Consider the following 21671-nt stretch of genomic DNA (forward strand, 5'->3'; position numbering starts at 1 on the left):
GCCTCAGAGGCTGCATAGGAAACTCCAAGATCGAAATCTTTAACTTTGGCTTTGTGATCTTTTTATTGCTTCCTTTAAAAAATGTGCTGTTTATTCCTAGAAAATAAACAGAACATGTAAGTCTTTGGGCGTTTTATTTGTTGGGTTCTGTCTTCAGGATTTTAAACCGAGGGAGCCACTCTGTGCAGAGAGGAAGGGAGGGGGCGGTACCAGTGGGTGCCGGGCTGAGGGTTCTCAGGTGGCTTGAGATACAAGGCTTGCAGGTGCTGTGCGCTCCACCTAGCCTCCTAGCAGGTAAAAATAGTTGAAAAAAATCACAGTTAAAGAAGAAAGCCTTCAGCTTTAAAAAACAAGAGCCACCACATAATAGAAGGGCCACCCAAGGAAACCGTGGAAGCCTGGGCAAGTGTTCCACTCTCCGGGCCTCAGTTTCCTCATTTGTACCTAAATGAGGGGTGAAACTAGATGATCGCTTTACAGTTGACCCTTGAACAACATGGCTTTAACCTGCGAGGGTCTACTGTTCTGCGGATGTTTTCCAATAAATACGTGCTACGGAACTACATGATCTGCGGTTGGTTAAATCCGTGGATAAATCCATGCATGCGGACCCATGATCCAGGTGGCCGACCGTAAAGGTTATACTCGGATTTTCGACTGCATGGAGGATTGGTGCCCCTCACCCCTGTGTTGTTCAAGGGTCAACTTTGTTCCCAAGTTCAGTTTGAAGTGAACCACTGAAATCTCTTTCCCCTTTGAGGAGACCCCTTAGGGCTTGAGGAGCAAAATGCCCTTAGTTTTCAGTATCCCGGAGTGGGTGAATACTGGTGCCTCTAGGAGAATTAAGAGAGGTCATAAAACAGGCAATATTAAGTTACTTCTGAGTTGAACGTGTTGTCAGGTTTTGTGTTTCTGAAGGAGAAAACCTCAGTGTGGTGTGCACGTACACTGGGGAGGGAGGAGAAAAAAGAATTAACCGTGCTGAGCACGTGCTAAGGGCCAGGCCCCGTGTTACGCTCATCCTTTCACGTAACACCAGGTGGTCAGTATCATCATTCCCTAACTCCACCAACAGGGTAAATCTCCACTATACGTTCCCGTATTATTGCGAACTCCTTCCTAGTGTTCACCTGAGCTGTGAGAACACCGAATCCTAACCACTAGACCACCAGGGAGTGTCATACCTGAGCTGTGCTTACATGGTTATTGGCGTGACATCAGTTCACTGCTTCCACTAGACCACATGCACCGTCTCCTCTGTCACTATACCTCCTTGCCTGGTAGAGAACTTGGCACATAGGTACAGAGAAGACACATCATAGCCAAGTTTAACTTAAAGCCCACTGACCTTCTCCCTAGCTTGGCAAAAGAGAGGGAGAAGAGGAGGCAGAATCTCCTTTTTTGCCTCCCTCCCTCCTCCATCTCACCAAGACACAGCCTGCCCTGCTGCAGGGAAAGGGTGCCAGAGCCAAAGTACAAAGAAAAGCAAAAGAAGTTGTCAAATCTTGGACTCTGAGTTTCCAAGTTTCCAGATCTTGGCAATTTAAGGGATTTTTTTTCTCTTTAAGGCCATCAGAGACCCTAACCCTCAGGAAGATGCAGTATTTAAAACTATTTGTTTGGATTAAGATCGTGGTTAACTGGAGGGTTCGTGAAGCCCCTTGGCATACCTGAGAGCTGAAGCATAACTTCCGCAGCAGCTAAGCCCTTTGAAAGTGGACCATTGCTGCCAGGGCAGCACCCCTGGGCGTGGGCAGCAGGAGGGCCCGGGCCTCCGTCCCGGCCTCACCCAGGATCTTGAGCCCCCAGGATCTCAAGACTTTGGCTGATTAAAAAAGTCGTCCCTCTTCCTAAGGTGGTGGTGAGGAGGTGATATTCTGGAAGGAAGGTACCTGGTTTGGGTTTTTATTTTTGTTAAAATTCGAATGCTTATCCAGTCTGTCGCGCTCTCTAGTTTCCTGCCTGGCCTTTGGCCCCTGTGGGCACTTGCATTTGTGGCCCCCGGGCTGGTTGGTGTCCCCAGTCCCTGTCACTCTAGACAGTCTAGGGTTCGAGGAGAAGTTGAGCCATCTCAGACCAGATTACCCCCCTCACAGAGCGTGCTTCTCTTCTGAAAAGTGGGAGGTCACAATTATACCTACCTCAGATGCCATGAGGACAAAGCAGGATAAGGCTCGTAATGCACTTGGTTGGTCCAAAAATACATGCTCAGGATTAGCTGCGTTATGGTTTCCAGAAAGAGAAAGTTAGTTGACGTCACAGGCACCTGCCCCCTCAGTCACAGCATGGCATTTGCGTGAGGAGCCTGAAGTTATCTCTGAACTCCCCTGTTTCGACCCCCCATCCCCTACTGGGCCCTGGACCTGCCACACTGGCTCTTTAATCCAAGCCTCAGCAGTGTTTCCTGTCACCCACTTAAGTGATGAGGCCAAAAGCTGAAGTGGGCGCTGTTCTCTTGGGACCCAAGGTCCCTGGCCCAGCCACTGAAGGGAAAAGCTGGTGGCAGGTGTTACTTTCTGAGTGTGACAAGCGGCTGAGCTCACCCAGTTCAGTCTGCTGAGTGCTTTCAGGAGGGACCAGAAGTGATTCCTAAGTGGAGACAGACGTGGAAAATCTAAGGTTCTTGGAAACAAGTCATTAATCACGACCCAAGGCTGAGCTCACTGCCTCCTGGAAATCTTTCAGAAATGCCTCATGAAAACTTTGAAAACTGCCCCTTCAAAGAGTGGTTTCTTTGGAAGTTGCAGTCAGCTGCCGTGCTGAGCCATTCCAAATCACAGATGAAAACACATCCACCCTGACCGGAGGAGGCCAGCATTTCCTAACTTCAAAAGAAGTCTCTAATCTTCCAAGAAATTGCTAGTCTTCAACTTGGCTCTTCTGAACTGAATAATGGACCTTCAAGGCACTAAAGAAATGAAGTATTTGGTTGCTAATGCGTTCTTATTATGTCCCAGGGAGCTAGGTCAGTAATTACGTTTAGTACTTTATGGCTGTGGTCTCTGACGTTCAGTAAACCTGCTGAGGGCTGATGGGTACCGAGCATGAGGCTAGAGGAACAGGCTGATTAAGAGACAGCCTCTGGTCTGGTGCAGCTCGCAGGGCATCGCGAGGACAGGTGGGTGAGTGAATAATTACAGTGGGTCAGCAGCAGGTGGGCGGAGGTCGTGGTCTTGAGCTGGGTTGATTACACCCACGCTCCCCTCCATTTCCTGATGCCCAGAGCTTTGCCGGCACTCGCATTAGGGGGAAATGAGAGCCTCTCCTGCCGAAGCATTCACCCCCAGCACCTTCCTATCTCCCTCGGCTTCAGAGGAGAGAAAGGAGCTCATCACAAAATGCAGCAGCCCCACCTTAGAGGACCCGGAATCTGCGATCCTGTGTTCAGTAAGGAATTCTAGGGATGGGTGGTTCTGTCGTCTAAAATCACCACTAAGTTTTCTGTTGGTTTGTTTTTATAACATTTATATTGTGGCTTTTTTTTTTTCAGTTTACAAAATTGGAACATGTTCATGGAAGGGAAAGCGAGACAGTACAGAAAAACATACTTAAATCATCACCCAGTGATTTCACTTCTCTGATTTTCAAATAAGGCATGGCGAGGTCAAGGGGCATGACCGTTTTTAGATCTCTGATACACGTTCCTGGTTTGCCACTGGAAAGTTTCAGCCTGTATAAGCTCCCATGAGCATCCCCTCACCTGCACACTGGCTGCATCTGGAGTTTAGCTCGTTTTAATTTCTCCCTAGGCAGAGTCCCTGTTTGCATATCTCAGAGGTGCTCGTGTTCTGTGTTGTGGTCCCCGCGGGGGAAGAAACCACTATCTGCGCTTGGTTAGGGGCCCTGGCTTTCCTTTGTACTCTCCTGTATGTATGTGTGAATTCACCCATTGTAAAGAGCCCTTTGTGTTTTCGGTGTTATGCAAGGTGCTATGGGCAATACCAAGGTAAGTAAGACTTATAAGTAGCTCGCAGCCTGATAGGTAAAAAAAGACTCGATGACTCTTAACACGTGTGATTATGTGCCCCAAGAGAGGGACAGTGCTGTGGAAGGCCTGAGAGAGTAGCGATTAAGCCGAGGCTTCGGTTCACTTCAGTAAATCTTTCATGTATTCAGCCAGTTTGTTGAGCACCTCGTATCTGCTAGGCACTGGGCAAGGCGGTGGGTGGACACTGCTTCACAGAACACGCATGGTCCTTCCTCACATGAAGCTTCCAGGGACTAGTGGTGGTGTTATGAAATAAACAGGGTGAGTGATGGATGCGGAGGAGAGTGTAGTTGGGGCAGGTTTGCCTGAAGAGGTGGTGTTTAAACCAAGATAAGGAGTCAGTTATGCCTAGGAGTTGGGGGAGAGGGTGCTGGGGGTGGGAAAGAATACTCCAGGTAGGGAGAGGTACACAGGTGAAAGGCCCAAGGCGGGAAAGCCTGTGGAATGTTGGGGAAAGTGAAAGGAGGCAGTGTGGCTAAAGCCTAGAGGGGAAAGGGAGAGAGAAGAGGGTGAAGGTTAGGATCAGGGGAAGGTTAGGAAAATGATGGAGGGGCCTGGTGATGCAGGGGATTTTCCTTCCCTTATTCAGCAGCTGTATACCAGTATATGAGCAAAATTTCTCTCTGAGTTGGCATATAATAGTCCTCCTAGTCTGTAATTTTTTCATAAGGGGCAGGAAAGATCTGTTACTCCCAAGGGCCAATGTTTTTATTCATTGGCTTTCCTATAGTTCCCCTTTCTGATTTCACATGTGAGCTCCCTACTGGACTTGGGTTTGGAGACCTGAGTTTGTACTGCTGCTGTGTTACCAACTTGCTGTGTGACCTTAAAAGACCCTTAATTTCTCTGGGCCTCATTTTCATCCGTCAATGGGAATGATGCTGATCTGATCCCAGGGTCACTGTGAAGATCGAATAAGTATCTTAAACTGCTTTGTAAAATATGAAGTGCTGTAGACATATGAGCTATCATTATTATTTCAATGAAAGATTTCTTATCAGTGAAATAAAATAAGAGTTGAAAGTGAAGCATGCCACCAGGAAAGGGCAGAGTATACCTTCCAGGTAACCCCGAAATGGCAGATTCAGCATAGGTGGCTCTCCTTCAAGAGCTTGTTGTGAATGCTGTTCCTCTTTTCTCTTTCATTTCATCCACTGGGATAAACCATTTCCTTCCTTTCTCCTTCCAACAGAATGGGTTACAAAACAATCCATTTCACTTCTCTGGATTCCAGGACGCATTTGATATAGAAGCCAGAGCATCTGCTTGGAGGCCAAGAGAGCCTTGTGAGCAGAGATGCTGCGGTTTACTGGGCTTTGGTTCCCGGCAAACATAGATGCCCGGGTGTATATTTAATTGGGTTTGGGAAGAAAGGCAATTAAGGGCACAGAGCCACGAAAAACAGTCAACAACGCAGAACCAGCCCACTCAACCACCTAAGCAGGGCAGTTTCAAGCCAAAGCTTTAGGCTTGCTTTTGGATTTTTAAAGGGGAGCATTTTTTTTTAAGTAAAAAAAAAATTTTTCCCTTAAAAAGTGACATAAATGCTTTGGAAATAAAGTGCACTTTTTTTTCCTTTCATGAAGCTTTTTAAAAAATTTGTCTTCCAGCTATTAAAATGATAGGTTGGAAGACCTGTTCTATTTGTCCGAAAGAGAAAGTGACAGTAAGTGCAGTTAACTATCCCATGTAAAGATAAATGGGTAGTGTGTGACACAGTTTACCAGCATTCTTTCTCTGCTCTCATTAGTTTGTTCTTTTTTTTGTTTTCTTCATTAGTTTTCCCTAAAGTGATGCGTATGCTTGCTGTAGCTAGACAATTTGAAGATGTATAAAGAAAAAGTTTGTAATCTCTCCCCTCTCCCTGCTCCCCATTTCCATCCTTCTGAGATAACCACTGTAATCAGTTTGGTGTGTATCTTTCCATACCTTTCTCCAGGCTCCTACGTGAATGGATACTTTGTGTATGTATGTGGTTATTATGTTTTGTCACAAGTGGGATTGTACTTTATTATTTTGCAGTTTATTTTTCCCAGTAAATAATACATCATGGGTAGGTACAAATTTGATTCACTCTTAAATAACTTCAGGGCTGTAGATCTAGAGGTACCACAGTATATTCAACCATTTCTCCTTTGGCAGATACTCGAGTTATTACCATTTTTTTTTACTAAAACTATTGTTGCGTTAAATATCTATATGTACATATCTTTCTTCACTGGTCCTTTTATTTTTATAGATTATATTTTCAAAAAATAGTATTGCTGGGTTAAGGGGTATACGTACTTGACATTTTAATAGATAAAACTATCCTACTTTACAAAGAGTTCTAATAATTTACATTCTCCCCAGCAATATGTGAGTACTTCCATTTCCCTAAGTCTTTACCAGTATTAGATATTCTCTCTTCTTTCCTCCATCTCTCCCTCCTTCCATCTCTATTGTTTTATTTCTGACCAAGCTGATGGGGAAATGGTGTTTTATTTTTGTATATTCTTTACTACTAGTGAAACTGAACATTGTTTCATGTTAATTGACCGTTTCATTTTCCTCTTCTGTGAATTTCCTTTGCGCATTTTTCTTATGAATTATTTACCTTTTTCTCAACAAGTTGTAGGAGCTCTTTATGTGTTTATCTATTAAGGATTCCATACGTGTTGCAAATATTTTTCCTAATCTATTATGTTTATTAATTTGTTTCTGTATTTTTCTTCATAGTGTCTGGATTTCTTGCCTTGTTTAAGAATAACTTCCTCACCTCAAAGTTACATAAATATTTTCCTAAATGTTTTTCTAATACTTTTATGGTTTTAATTAATTTAATCCTGAATGTTTAATCCCTTTGGAATTTATGTTTATACATAGCAAGAGGTAGTGATCAAGCTTTTTTCTAGATGGCCAGCACCATTTATTAAATTAGCCATCTTTTCTATTTTGTGTTGAAACTCATCTTTGTCATAAATAATTTCCTTTATTGTATCTATTTCTGAACTTGCTATTCTAATCCACAACTTATTTGTCTATTCTTATGTTAATACTGTATCTTTTTATTATGATGTCTTTACAGTAAATTTTTCTTGTAAGACAGATCCCCTATTTATTTTTTATAATTATCTTTACTATTTCTTGGCTAATTTTCTTGAATACTGTTATTCCCTGTGAACTCTAAAGTAATTTTTTTAATAAATTTATTTATTTATTTATTTTTGGCTGTGTTGGGTCGTCGTTGCTGCACACAGGCTTTCTCTAGTTGCGGCTCACGGGGGCTACTCTTCGTTGCAATGAGCTGGCTTCTCATGGCGGTGGCTTCTCTTTGTTGCAGAGCACGGGCTCTAGGCGCACGGGCTTCAGTAGTTGTAGCACACCAGCTCAGTAGTTGTGGCTCGCGGGCTCTAGAGCGCAGGCTCAGTAGTTGTGGTGCACAGGCTTTGTTGCTCCGCGGTATGTGGGATCTTCCCGGACCAGGGCTTAAACCCATGTCCCCTGCACTGGTAGGTGGATTCTTAACCACTGCGCCACCAGGGAAGTCCTAAAGTAATTTTTTTTATTCACCCATCCAAAAACAACCTAATGGTATTCCTATTGGAATTTAATTAAAATTATGTAGTCACTTGAGAAGGATGGCATTTTTGGATAATTAGGCTTTTCTACCCAGGAGCACGCTAACTGGTTTGGAACTTATGCATTCTATTTCTGTATTTTGTTGCTTTTACCTTTAGAATTTCTATATGCATCATGGATGTATTATCTAAAATTAAACAGTATTTCTGTGTTTGCCCTGAATAATCAAAAACCTTACCACATTTAACTCTGATTTCTCTTTCATCTTCAATGTTATTATTGTCAAACATGTAATATTGTCAATATTGTCAAATACGTTTTTACCTCCTCATTTAGCTTTGTTTCACTCAATCAGTACTTCTTTAAATTTACCAATATACTTACTAATTTTGCTCACTGTTGATTCTAAAATCTCACTTATTTTCCGTGTTCAGCTTCTCTTCTGTTGGAGAATGTTTTTGGAGTTTGTCAATGGTAAACTTGCTCAGTCAGTTTTTGTCTGAAAATGTCTTTTGCCCGCACTGTTGGTATTTTAGAATTTTAGATAGCATGTATAATGATTATTGAAGTTATGTATGCCTCTGTAAAAGTTTTCAACTCAAACAGAAATAGTTAATGTGAAAAGTGAAGGTCTTTCATTCCTTTTTCTGAGTCCCAAAGAGAGCTGCTGTTCACAGTTTGCTGTTTGCCTTTTTCTATGTGGATACAAAAATTTAGTATGTACACAAATGGTGTACATTTTTCTAAGCATAAACAATCATGGTCGGTTATTTGTATTAACAAGCAATAATATATACAATTTTACACTACTTTTTAACAACAGAGCATGTACATTTTCCCATGTCAGTATGACAAAATCTCCCTCATTCTTTGTAATGGCTGTATAGTTTCTCATCACATTGATATACGATAATTTAACTCTTTTCCTATTAACAGACATTTAAGTTGTTTCCTCTCTTATTTTTTTTTTTTTTACTTTTACACAATATGTTTTACCGAACATTCTTTTACTTATGTGAGCACATTTATAGTATAAAGTCCTAGATATCTGACTGATCCAAAGGATGTGTGCAGTTAATATGTTAATAGATGTTGTTAACTTGTATTCCTAAAAGACCGTTTCAGTTTACAACCCTAGAGTATGTCTGGCTCTAATTTTTGTTTTTCTTCTGGTTCCTTAGAATTTCCATATTGATTAGTCAACAGTGGAAAATCTGAAGAGATGCGAGCTGGAAAAAGAAACTAAACCAGGTGGGTAGTCACATTATTCATACCACTACTGTAGCATCACGAATGTTTACCTAAATACCTTTATTTCCATTTGAAGAGGGAAAAGAAATAGATTCCAAATGAAATTAGAGAGGAATGTGGGCCCCATGAAGAGGCAGGATGGCCCTTTTCAGAAGTTATATAACATCACTCTGCAATTTGAATCATGATTCCATTTACATAGTTTCTCTATAGCAAAAGAAAGACAATTTACTTCTGGTGGCTTAAAAGAGAATGGGTTTCTTCAGCCATCTACTTAAGCAGATGGAATCATTCACAGGAGTTATTAGCAAACCTGGGCATGATGCCAACTTTCCTGTCCACCAATTGTTTGTTGTAAAGGTATTTTCATAAAGACTAGGGCACATTTTGGGAATTTTAATACTGTGACACAGGAGCAAAAGCAGGCAAAACCCAGCCCAAAGAAACAAGTACAGCCCAGTGATCTGATGAGGAGAGATGGTGCAGGTCCGTTCCAGTTGTAAGAAAAATGCAGTTCATACAACATAGAATGGCCTGCCTGGAAGTATGGCCACCTTGGGTTAGTGTTCATATTTTTATGGTATCCAAACATTTTCTAACAGCTTCTGACCCGTGGTCCACCCACCTCCCTTGCCCCCAACTCGCCTACCCCTTTCCAGCTCCATCCTCTTGCATTAGGGCAGAATCTCCAGCCTTTAATTCTCTGTCCAAGTCCTAGTAGTCCTGGGAATTTGGGGGGTTTCCAGCTCATTTGAATTCCCTCTCATGGCCTGGCCTGGCCTGGCCTGCCTCTAACACCTCTCCTAAGATTCCTCTTCTCTGTTGGCAGAGCAAGAATCTTATCTGGCAGGCAGCTGCCCTGGGTCTGGAACTCCCCAGCTGCTTATCAGCAAGGCTTTTGGGCCTTGCCCTACAGTAGCTTCTTGAGCCACCAGGTTTGTGTCCTGTTCTGACTCAGTGCCGCTGGGAATCCCCTGGATGCATGTATTTGCAGTGACTAGGATGCGGCAGTCAGCTCCCAGGACTGTTTATCTGGCCAAGATCAGAGGACCTTCTATTCCAATTGCTGTGGGAGCATTGGGTCCCAGGCACTGAACCTTGAGGGTGCTGGGGTTATATGAAGTTTAGAGCCTGGGTTTTTCAACAGGCTTCTGGGGTTCAAGATTTCCCTGTAAACATGGGTACAGTTTTGTATGCATACACACACACACACACTTTTCTAGGCAAAACGTCTGTAGCTTTCCTCAGATTCTCAAGTGTGTCTGTGACCTCTGAGTTGGAAGAATCATTGGTCTCGAGAGCGCCTCAAGTGATGTGGGGCACTGCGTCCCCTGGGGCAGCAGCCTCCCACGTGCCAGGATATCTTGGGCGACCTCACCAAGCCTCTAGGTTTTTCTGTTTAGGGGTGAACTGGGACAAATTAGCTAATATCACTGAAGCTCAGAGCCATCTGATGGGATGTCCCAAAGTCCAGTCATGGAATTGTACCCCCAGCCCCTGTTTCATCTCACTGAGCACACTCTGCGGGTTTTCTGGTTTCTGAGTCTGCAGCTCGGAAGGGCTGCTCCGGCAGCTACGCTGACGGCAGTGGGAATAGTGTTGATAGCTAAATTTCAGTCCGGCTTACCACTGCCAAGAACAGTGTCAGATACTTTGTACACCTTATCTTATTTGATCCTGACAACTCTCCACGGAGGTTGGAACTGTTATTTTACATATGGAGAAACTGAGGCACAGAGAGACCTTGTAACTCACCAGAGACCACACAGCCAATAAGTCAGTAAGTAATACATGACCCAAGCGCATGAGCTTAACCACCAAGCTTTATGGTGAAAGTAAAGGGCATTTTTAGAAAAATAAAGCAGAAAAAATATGGGGCTGTTTAGTGTAGGGCAAACTGCCCTGTATCTTATAATAATAGTAAGAACATTGCCATGTTATACCAGATATGAAAAACTATGCACACAGCACTGATCTTAAATCATTAAGAAAAGGTTAGTGGATAATACACTAATGCATTAGTGCAATACCTGAGAAGAATTTCTCTCCATTATAATTCAGATAAACGTTTTTTTTGTTTTTTTTTTTACAGCTTTATTGAGATATAATTCACATACCACACAGTTCACCCATTTAAAGTATACAATTCAGTGGCCTTCAGTATATTCACAGAGTTGTGAATCTATCACCATAATCAGTTTTAGAACATTTTCATTGCCCCCAAAAGAAACCCTACACCCTTAACTCATCACCCTCCCAAGCCCCCAACCCTCCCTAGTCCTAGGCAACCACTAATCTGCTTTCTGTCTCCACATAAGGTTTTGATACTTAAAAGAGTAACAGTGTGGGAATCTTGGTGATCTGGAGTGAGTCATTCCCTGAGGAATAATTAGACAAATGAAATTTGACTCTAATGTATTTTATAAATGGCTTTATTAGCTAAGAAGCTACAAGCATGTCTTTGATATGCCCAAATTTAGGGTTGACATAGGCAAGAGACAAGTTTGTTTCTGAGTAATTTCCACTTGTCAACGTCACCTGTCAAACGGGCTCTTCTCAGCGAGTGGCTGTAAAACAATGATGGTTTCGTGGGGCCACATTTCTCCACTGGTGGCAGAACCAGTGGTGGTTCAGCATGGGATCTTTTTTCTGTCATTGGAATCCCTGGCTTGCTTCTCTGTCTGCCTGGCTCTAGTTGTCAAAGTGAAGGGCACTCATGTAGTTGCCCATCACTCTGAAACTCAGGACAGGACCTCATCAGGCACTCAGAGGATGTACAACCACATGCTCTCTTGAACTCTTGTCACTTTAGCAGATCCACTGTGTATCTCTCCTGACTCATTCATTCATTCGTTCTTTTTGAAAACATTTATTAGGCTCTCTGCACCTGGCACTGTGGTGGGTGCTCAGTCAGTCACTCTGAAAGCTCCTCCTCCCCATTAGTACAGTACGTGGCCTTATTTGGCCCACGTGGGCAGAGCCATTTGCACTGAGACAAGCCAGAGGGGCAGGGAGTTTGGTAACAGAACAGTTCTCTGATGGGGATGAGACAGATGCAGTATCATCCACATCGAGATAGAGCCGTCCCCAGAATGCACCCATCCTGAAGAATGTGCGAGGAGTCAGGGATGAGGAAACCCAGGTTCAAGGCCTGATTTGGTCACTAACTGCTTAGAGGACCTTGGGTGATCCACACAACTTCTCTGAGCCATGGGCTGTCCATTATGAGGGTTAAATAATGCAGTGCCTCCCAAAGTACCTTCAGTACCAGTGCTGGGAAGAGTCTGTACTTAGTAAGTGTTGAATGAATGACTGAAGGAGTGAAGGAACATTCTGTGATTCTCAGAGCTGGAGCAGAACCCTAGCAGGTCAGGCGACCAGGTGGAGACAGGTATAAATGAAGACCAAGGAGAACCTCGCTTTCTTCTCCCAGTCAGCCCCTCCTGCCACTTTCGCCCCTTTAAGCTCGCCTTGTCCTCGGCTCCCACATCCTCTGCTTTCCTGAGCCAAAGAGAGCCTCTGCCTTTGAGGCCCTGGGCCTAGGAGCCAGCCAGGCCTGGGTGTGAATCGGGGGCTCCAGTACGTCTTCGCTGTGTGTAAAAGGGATCTAATTGTGCAGGGCTACAGGGAAGCGAAAATAGGATGATATGGAAAGCATTTCTTACCATAGCTGATGCATAGCATATACACCCATAATTGGTAGCCATTTTTATTTGATTATTATCATTGTTATTTGTTTGGTCAGGAGCCAGGGCTCGCATGGTGGTTTTCATCACTGGCTTGAGAGTGCAAATGTTCTTCAGTTCTTATTTTGTTTGTTCATTAACGCATTCATATGGATATATTTATTGTGCATCTTCCACGCATCATGAACTGTGCTGTTTGCTGGGGATACAGTGACAAGAGAGTCAGGGTGCCTGTCCTCCTAGAACCAGTTGGGAAGGCAGATATGGGACAAGTGTATCAGCACCTGTATGGTGGTAAAGCAGGGAGCCCTTATCTTTTTTTTTTTTTGTAATAAATTAATTTATTTATTTTTGGCTGCGTTGGGTCTTCGTTGCTGCGTGGGCTTTCTCTAGTTGCGGTGAGCAGGGGCTACTCTTCGTTGCGGTGCACGGGCTTCTCATTGCAGTGGCTTCTCTTGTTGGGGAGCACGGGCTACAGGCTCGCGGGCTTCAGTAGTTGTGGCACGCGGGCTCTAGAGCGCAGGTTCAGTAGTTGTGGCACACGGGCTTAGTTGCTCTGAGGCATGTGGGATCTTCCCGGACCAGGGCTCGAACCCATGTCCCCTGCATTGGCAGGCAAATTCTTAACCACTGCGCCACCAGGGAAGCCCGGGAGCCCTTATCTTTTCTGCTGGGTCAGGGAAGAGGACACTGGGCCTGGGGGCTGGCCGTCCCCTGAGGACCCAGTGCCTGGAGGTAGGGGGCAGAGGGCTGGAATACTAAATCGAGGGGCTGGAATCTTGTGCAGACTGTGGTTACGTGGGTCGAAGGCACAGGGGAATCTGTACTCTCTGCTCCAGTCGGATGGTTCCCGGCTTGCAGACATGTTGTTCTTCCCGGTTCCAAGGGAGGCTGTTACTTCATTAGTAGTCTTCTATGTTGTGTTGTGTGGATTGTGGGCTCTGCTTCTGTCCGGCGGCAGGAGGAATGGAAGGCGAACTTTGTTTCTCCTTTGGTTTAGGATGGGAGGGCCCCAACCCTGCTGGCCCTGCCTTTGGGCATACAGTGTCTGTGCCTGCCAGGGATGTGTGAAGAGACGCCCTTACTGCCCCCAGGCCTCACTCCCCATGCACTAGACGGAGGCTCTGAGAACTGGCGTGGAGGGAAAGCGTTACAGCATTCATTTGGAAATGCCACAGAAAGGGTAAAGTCAAATCAGAGCAAAACTCCGAGTCAACTCTTGTCCTCCAGGACCCTGGAAGGTCCTGGCCACCCTCAGCCTTATCTTTCCCCACTTGCTGCACCCCAGCCCTGTGGCCTCCTTGTCCTCTTTCTGGACACTAGGCAGGCCCCACCTCTTGCATGCTGTCCCCCCTGCCTGGCCCACTTTCCCAGGTATCTGCCTGCTCTCCTCCCTTCAGGTCCCTGCACCCGTGTCCCTCTCCCAGAGAGGCTCCCTGTTCGCTCCTAGAAAACCTCACTCCCTTTGCCCTTCTTCAGTTTTCTCCATAGCACTGTTGCCCCCTGATGTTTACTCTGTTTGTTCGTTAGTATGGGTCGCTCCAATAGAATTCGAGCTTCATGAGGGCAGAGAGTCTGTTTTATTCGTTGCTGAATCCCCGGTGCCCAGTGAGCAATAAATATGAAGGAGGGGAGGGAGTCATTTCCTTAAAGTTAGTGACTGGACTCCTGAGCCCCGCTCTGCCTTGTACATCTTACTGTTACAGCCCTTAATGACCAAGCTTTTTAAAGATCCTTAAAGTTTTAAAAGATTCATATACAGAAGTGGTCCCTAAACTCTTTTCGCTCTCATCACATGTGTGGGCCATGACAGTCTTCCATCAGTAACAGAGGCTGACAAGGGCAGTGATATTGGCTAGTAAGCACACACCGCATTCCCCGCCTGGCATTATTAGGATCCCTGAGGGAGGCAAGGGGTATAGTTTGAAGCTGTTCCCCAGTGATTCCAGAATTCTGATATGTGCGCCCCCGCCCCCAACGCCTGGTTAAGAATTATGGGTGTTTGGGTCGACCTCCCTAACTAGACCTTGAATGTCCCTCAGGGGCCCCTGCTGTCTCACTGTTTTTGTATCTGTAGCATCTAGTCCCAAGCCTGGTACACACTGAGTGATCAGTAAAAGTTCATTGCATGAATGGATGAATGAATTGATATTATAGAGATGATATCTTGCTTCTTTTCATTCTCCCCAGCGGCTTTGGGGCACGCTTTCTATAGACTTCTAAAGGAACTGTAGAGGGACCCCGAGCTGGAAGTAACGTTAGAGATCACTCTGTTTACCCACTGCTGCGTAACACATCACCCCCAATACTTAGTGGTTTAAAACGACAGCAGTAATGTATTATCTTTCGTGCTTTTTCCTGTGGGTCAGGAATTTGGGGACAGCCCAATTGGACAATTCTGGCTTGGATCTCCCATGCAATTGCAGATAGTGGCATGTGCTGGAACAGCTAGGGACCAGCGCAGCTAGGGGCTGCCTGCCGCATCTCTCTCCATGCCGTCTCAGGACCTTTCCATGTGGTCACTTCATGGGGCTGGTCTGGGCTTTCTCAAAGAATGGCAGCCTCAGGTATCCTACATGCAGCTCACAGCTCCAAGGACAGGTGTCCCGAGGGAGAGCCAGGTAGAAGCTGTGACACCTTTTCTAACTCCATCTTGGAAGTCATGTCTGTTGCAGTCTGTTAGTTAGAAGCAAGTCGCTATGGCCAGCTCATTCAAGAGGATACAAATTACACTTCACCTTTTGATGGGAGGAATGTCAAAGACTTTGCAGATGTGTTTCAAAAACACCACAGAGATGCCCAGCTTACCTCTTCATTCTACACTTGAGACCCCTGAGGTCTGAGGGGGAAGGACCTTGCCCAGAGCCACCTGGCCTGGCATCGACAGAGCTGGAGCTCAGTCCAGACCCTGGACCTTTGGCCAGCCTGCTTGGAAGTGATCTCACTTTCCCTTCCAGCCCTCCTTCCACATTATGACAGGGACTGCCATTCTCTGGGAACCTTGCATTTTATCTGAGCCCTCACCAAGTCTAGGTAATGTTTAAACAACAGAAGACCTGGGGAGACTCAGTAAGCCTGGTCCTCAAGCAGTAATTCTGTTGGAGTATTCTGCCTCTTTCCAGAGACCTCCATAGAAGCACAGACTTTCACAGATTGAAGAGTTTGTATCACTGTCCCAAATGCCCAGCCCCCAGCCCTACGTGAAGTGCTGACACTGCCCAGCCACAGGGGGAGATACAGCGGCTGAGTGGGTGAGGGTTTTAAAATGCGTACCCCCAAATACTTGTTTTTTCCAAGTTAAGAAAAATTAGAATTTGGTGGCAGAGCTCAGAGAATCAACCCAACATCACTGAAGAGATTCTTAAGATTTTAAAATTATAGCTGGAAATTCTAAACAGGATTTTGCTTAAGCTTGGGTAAAATGCATTTGGGTATATGCTTTAGCTAGCATTGTAGAATATTTTCTTAGGACTTTATTGCTTTCTTGTCCTTCCTTCAGAAATGCCTTATTATGAGGTTGGGGATAGAGGAGAAAAAAGGGGAGAAAAGGGAGTGGACAGGTTTTGTTTGTTTGTTTGTTTTGTAAATTTATTTATTTTATTTATTTATTTTTGTCTGTGTTGGGTCTTCATTGCTGTGCGCCAGCTTTCTCTAGTTGTGGTGAGCGGGGGCTACTCTTCATTGCAGTGCGTGGGCTTCTCATTGTGGTGGCTTCTCTTGTTGCGGAGCATGGGCTCTAGGCTCACGGGCTTCAGTAGTTATGGCGTGCGGGCTCAGTAGTTGTGGCTTGTGGGCTCTAGAGCGCAGGCTCAGTAGTTGTGGCGCACGGGCTTAGTTGCTCCACAGCATGTGGGATCTTCCTGGACCAGGGCTCGAACCTGTGTCCCCTGCATTGGCAGGCGGATTCTTAACCCCTGTGCCACCAGGGAGGCCCGAGTGGACAGTTTTTAACAAACCCTTACTGCCTGCTAGGCATGATGGTAATTCATTTCTACACTTCCTGGCCTAATAGTACAGGCTCACTCCTGCCCCATACTCAGTGGATAATATGACCTTGGGCAAGTACTTAGCCTCTCTATACCTCAGCTTCCTCCTCTGTAGGACAGAAATGATTAATGCTTTCTACCTCAGGGAATTGCTGTAAAATTAAATGAGATAAAGCCTGAAAGGTGCTTAGCAGTGGAACTTCCCTGGTGGCACAGTGGTTAAGAATCTGCCTACCAGTGCAGGGGACACAGGTTCGAGCCCTGGCCTGGGAAGATCCCACATGCTGCGGAGCAGTTAAACCTGTGAGCCACAACTACTGACCCCACATGCTGCAACTACTGAAGCCCGCGCAGCCTAGAGCCTATGCTCCGCAACAAGAGAAACCACCGCAATGAGAAGCCCGAACACCACAACGAAGAGTAGGCCCCGCTCGCCGCAACTAGACAAAGCCCTCTCGCAGCAATGAAGACCCAACGCAGCCAAAAAATTATTCAAAAAAGAGATGCTTAGTGTAGCATGCAGTCAGGACTCTGTAAATGCTGGCTCTGATTATTCCCCCAAACCACCTTTCCAGGCAGTTGTCACATCCCCATTTTGTAGACGAGGACTCTGTGGCTAGTGAGGTGCCCAGCTCCAGGGACAGAAGCTGAGCGACCCCAAGCCCTTGCTGTGTCACCGCACCATGCAAGACTCCAGTCGCTCAGTCGACATGCAGTAGCGGTGGGCACAGGGGCTCTGGAGGCCTCGCGACCTGTAGGGCCCCCGTGTCAGTGTCCCAGAGCAGGGCCATTTGAAAAGGCAGGGCCAGGAATCCACTTAAGAGGCTCTATAAAGAGCAGAGTGACAGAGAATGTTCCAGGCAGAATAAACAGTCCCATAAAGGCCCTGAGGTCAGGAAGAGCTGGTTTGAGGAATTAAAGACCAAAATGGGCCAAGAAGAAAATGGAAATGAGACAAAAGGTTCCAGAAGGAGGCAGGGCCAGATCAGTGCAGGATGTCAGGGGCTGGTGTAGAGTTTGGATTTTGCCAGATGTGGAATGGAAAAGCATCAAAGGTTGAATGAAGCAGGGGAACCACATGACCCAGTGTCTGATGTGCAAACATCACACTGGCCCTTGTGGAGAACACAGACTTGGGTCGAGGGCAAGAGGGGAGCAGGGAGGTGGTGAGGAGACGCTACTAGGGGTGCAGCTGAGAAATGATGGCGACCAGGTGGTGCACGTGGAGGGGAGAGGGGGCAAGTTCAGGCTCTCTTCTGCAAGTAGAAACGACAGGACCCGGTGACGGATTGGACGTGAGCGATGGCCCCAGGTTTCCAGCTTGAGCAGCCTGTACAGCGGGTGATGGCCCCAGGTTTCCAGCTTGAGCAGCCTGTACAGCGGGTGCCGGCCCCGAGCTCAGGGAGGCTGGGGGAAGCAGGCTGGTGACTGGACGTGTGAAGTTGGAAACGCGGGGGAGATGTCCAAGGGAAAGGCGAAGTAGGCTGTTAGGCTGCACATCTAGAGCTCTTAAGAGAGGCTTGGGGCTCTGTGGGAATCATCAACACAGACTATTAAGGCAAAGGGTGAGAACCCCCAGGGGGCAGATAGAGAAGAGGACAGCAGGCCTGGCCCTGGTGGGAGGGTGAGGGAGGCGTCACCAGGGTCCCTGACAGAGGTTAGGAAGTGGCCCCACAGGCCGGAGGAGGCGCAGCGGGGGTGGGGCCTGCAGGCCCTGGAGGAGAGTGGTCTGAGAAGAAGGGCGTCCATGGGGACCCTGCCGTTTCCTCCCACCTGGCGGCCTCCCAAAGCAGGACTCCCCGCCGCCTGCCCCCGGGGCCGCATGTCTCTGGCCCTGTGGGTGCAGAGGCCAAGACCCTGCCCGACTGCCTCTGAAGGAAGCCTCACTGGGGGGCCTCTCTCGGACATCAGGTCCTGCCCTGGCAGGAGACGGGTTCCTCTCTGGCGACTTTGCTCTGGGGGTGTCCCTAAGGGACTAGATAGAGCTTGGGCCGGTCCCCAGCAGGCCGCATGTAGCCAGGACCAGCTGCCCTGCCCTTTCCCAGCTTCTGGGAATGTGCTCAGTCCGGGGCCCTGACTTCTTTACCTGCCTCAGTGCCTCTGTGGGTCTGGCTGCCCATCGCAGAGAAAAGCCGCTTCCCTCTGAGTTTGAGGAATGCCAGCTCAGGAGGCCTTGGTATTTCCATCAGGTTTCCACGGCCCTTTCCTCCCTCGGAGAAGCCTTAGAAAGCATTTTCCCCACCCCTCGGGAGGCCTGTCCCAGGGCACCAAGTCCCACTCTGTGCTCTGTGTCCATTGCAAAATGGTCTGCTTTCTTATTTGTATGGTCTCTGCAAATATTTAATTTATAAAAAAGAAAAAAAAAACAACACAGGAAATGACCTTTCTGGTATATTTGGAAAGCAATTTGGTGCTGTCATGGAATCCGCCTGAGCGATGAGGACTAAAAGCTGCAGACTTGGAACAGACCATGTAGCTCTTGGCAGAGGTTGGGGCCTCTTCAGTTTACAGAGCTGGGGGGAGAATAAAAACAGAAGGGAGAAGACCGAGTCCCGTGGGGAAACCCGACAGCGCCCAGGGCAGGCACCTGCGAGAGCGCAGCCTCTGATCCTGGGCCACTGAGGGTCTGGGAAGCGGAACATAAGGGCTCTTCTTTTTCCTCCCAGGCATTCAGGGTCAAATACCTCACCCTGGGAAGGCCCCCAGACCTCCCGAAGATGAGGAAGGGCAAATGAGCGTCACTCTTGAGCATCGCATAGGACCCAAACTGAGATAGGAGGTGGTAGATCACTTAGACCCAGATGGGCTGTTGACTGCCTGGGTCACCCTCTATCCAGCTTTTCTGTAGATCTCAGCCCTAGGTCACATCCTTAAGGAGCCTTCCCTGACCATACAACCTTAACTGAACCGTCCACACACGGAGAAACCTGTTCTCTTCTTCCACAGCACTCATCACAATCCACGATGATAGATTCGTTTACCTGTTCAGTGCCTCTCTCTCGCTCTCTTTTTTTTTTAATTGAAGTATAGTTGAATTACAGTATTGCAGGTGTACAGCAGAGTGATTCAGTCACGTATATATATGTTCTTTTTCAGATTCTTTTCCATTATAGTATATTACAGGATACTGAATATAGTTCCCTGTGCTATACAGTAGGTCCTAGTTGGTTACCTATTTTATGTATAGTAGTGTGTACCTATTAATCCCAAATTCCAAATTTATTAATCCCAAATTCCAAATTTATTCCTCCCCCCCTTTTCCCTTTGGAAACCATAACTTTGTTTTCTATGTCTGTGCGTCTATTTCTGTTTCGTAAATAAGTTCATTTGTATCATTATTTTAGATTCCACATATAAGTGATATCATATGGTATTTTTCTCTGTCTGACTTACTTCTCTTAGTATGATAATCTCTGGGTTCATCCATGTTGCTGCCAGTGGCATTATTTCATTCTTTTTCATGGATGAGTAGTATTCCATTGTATATATGTACCACATCTTCTTTATCCATTCATCTGTCAGTGGACATTTAGGTTGATTCCATGTCTTGGCTATTGTGAATAGTGCTGCTATGAACATAAGGGTGCATGCATCTTTTTGAATTATAGTTTTATCTGGATATATGCCCAGGAGTGGGATTGCTGAATCATATGGTAGTTCTGTTTTTAGTTTTCTGAGGAACCTCCATACTGTTTTCCACAGTGGCTGCACCAACTTACATTCCTAGCAACAGTGTAAGAGGGTTCCCTTTTCTCCACACCGTCTCCAGCATTTATTATTTGTGGGCTTTTTGATGATGGCCATACTGACTAGTGTGAGGTGATACCTCATTGTAGTTTTGATTTCCAGTGCCTTTTTCTGTTATCACATTGTAAATGTCTTTTTAGTCTCCATTGTATACCCCGTACCTGGCATAGTGCCTGGCATATAAAAAGTGCTCAGTAAACAGTGAGCGAATGAATGAATGAATGAAAGAAATGTCAGGACTGGAAGAGATTTAGAGATCATATTTCAACCTTATTATTCCGATGGGGAAAAGGAAGCTGTGGGCTCACCCTGCTGTAAGGAGATTGAGCCAGACCTCTTGGCCACTGTTATAATGCAGGGCTGCACAGCCTTTGCTCTCCCCTGGAATCTAGACCATCTTCTATTATTTAGTCATTCATTAAATATTCATTGGGCTTCAACTCTGTGCTAGGCCTTTCGGATATAGCATTACACATGTCAGCCAGGGCGCCACTTTTGTGGAACTTATATTCACTCAGCACCGTAAAGCACAAAAGAAAGAAGTGTAAGTTTTGGCCTTCTATGCACCACTAAACAGAGTAAAAACAAAGAAGTTGAAAGAAAGTGTCAGTAGGACAGTTTTACTGATAAGTCACCCAGTGAGAATGGACCATAGTAATGACTTATTAATTGCGTGCCTCTTCCCTTCCACACATCTTGTCAGACTCTTTCCGAGCACATTGTCCCATTGCCTTTACAAGAGCCCCCTGAGCAGGAGGTGTTATTGTGAGCCCCACGTTGCTGAGGAGGAAACTGGGATCCAGAAAAATGAAAGCAGTTGTCCAAGGTCTCCAAGCTAGTAAACAGGGACGCCGGGCTGCACGCCGGCACTAGATGCCTCCTTCCAACCGCACACCCCCTGAGAGATTTGTCCTGTTGCTGGGGACTCCCGGGGGTGCAGTAAGGTGTGGGAGGAAGAGCCCTGGACCAGGAGGTCGGACTCCTGGATCAAGAACTTTGGGCAAGTCCCTCTCCCTTTCTGAACCTCACTTTCCCGAGCTATTAATGAGAGGCTTGTCTCCATGAGCTCGGGGAGCCCCTTCAGTTTGATGATTCCACAAATGGTTTTGAGATAAGTGGAAAAAATTAATTAAGGTCGATCTCTAACTCATGCCTCATAACAAATAAATTTCAGATCAATCAAAGTTTTACATATGAAAAATAAAGCCATGAAAGTACAAGAAATAAGCAAGGGAGGATTCTTTACTAATCTCAGAATGGGGAAGACATTTCCAAGTATGATCCAGAACCAGGAAACCAAAAAGTAAAATATGGATCAGTTTGACTACATGAACAGAAAAAATGTGCATGCGGAGAAATGTCAGAAATAAAGTCAGAGAATAAATAACAAGTAAAAAATACTTGTAACGCCTCTTAAGGCAAAAGACTAATTGTCTTAATATTGATATATAA

The 21671-nt window shown here is 45.9% G+C and overlaps 1 protein-coding gene across 6 annotated transcripts in view; it reads left to right on the forward strand.

The window, feature by feature from the left end:
- The window catches only part of PKIG (cAMP-dependent protein kinase inhibitor gamma), a 101052-nt gene that overhangs the window by 63836 nt on the left and 15545 nt on the right, over positions 1 to 21671 (forward strand). For 4 of the 6 annotated variants that reach the window (XM_057528892.1, XM_057528895.1, XM_057528893.1 and 1 more), the window contains one exon: positions 8731 to 8800. The gene's annotated coding sequence lies outside the window, so the exon portion shown is untranslated. Of the gene's footprint in view, positions 1 to 1866; positions 1889 to 2756; positions 2966 to 8730; positions 8801 to 21671 lie in introns of those variants that run through there. The other 2 variants (XM_028169288.2, XM_028169289.2) reach the window with 2 other exon arrangements.

The sequence above is a fragment of the Balaenoptera acutorostrata genome, chromosome 15, assembly GCF_949987535.1.
Source record: "Balaenoptera acutorostrata chromosome 15, mBalAcu1.1, whole genome shotgun sequence".
Lineage (NCBI taxonomy): Eukaryota > Metazoa > Chordata > Mammalia > Artiodactyla > Balaenopteridae > Balaenoptera > Balaenoptera acutorostrata.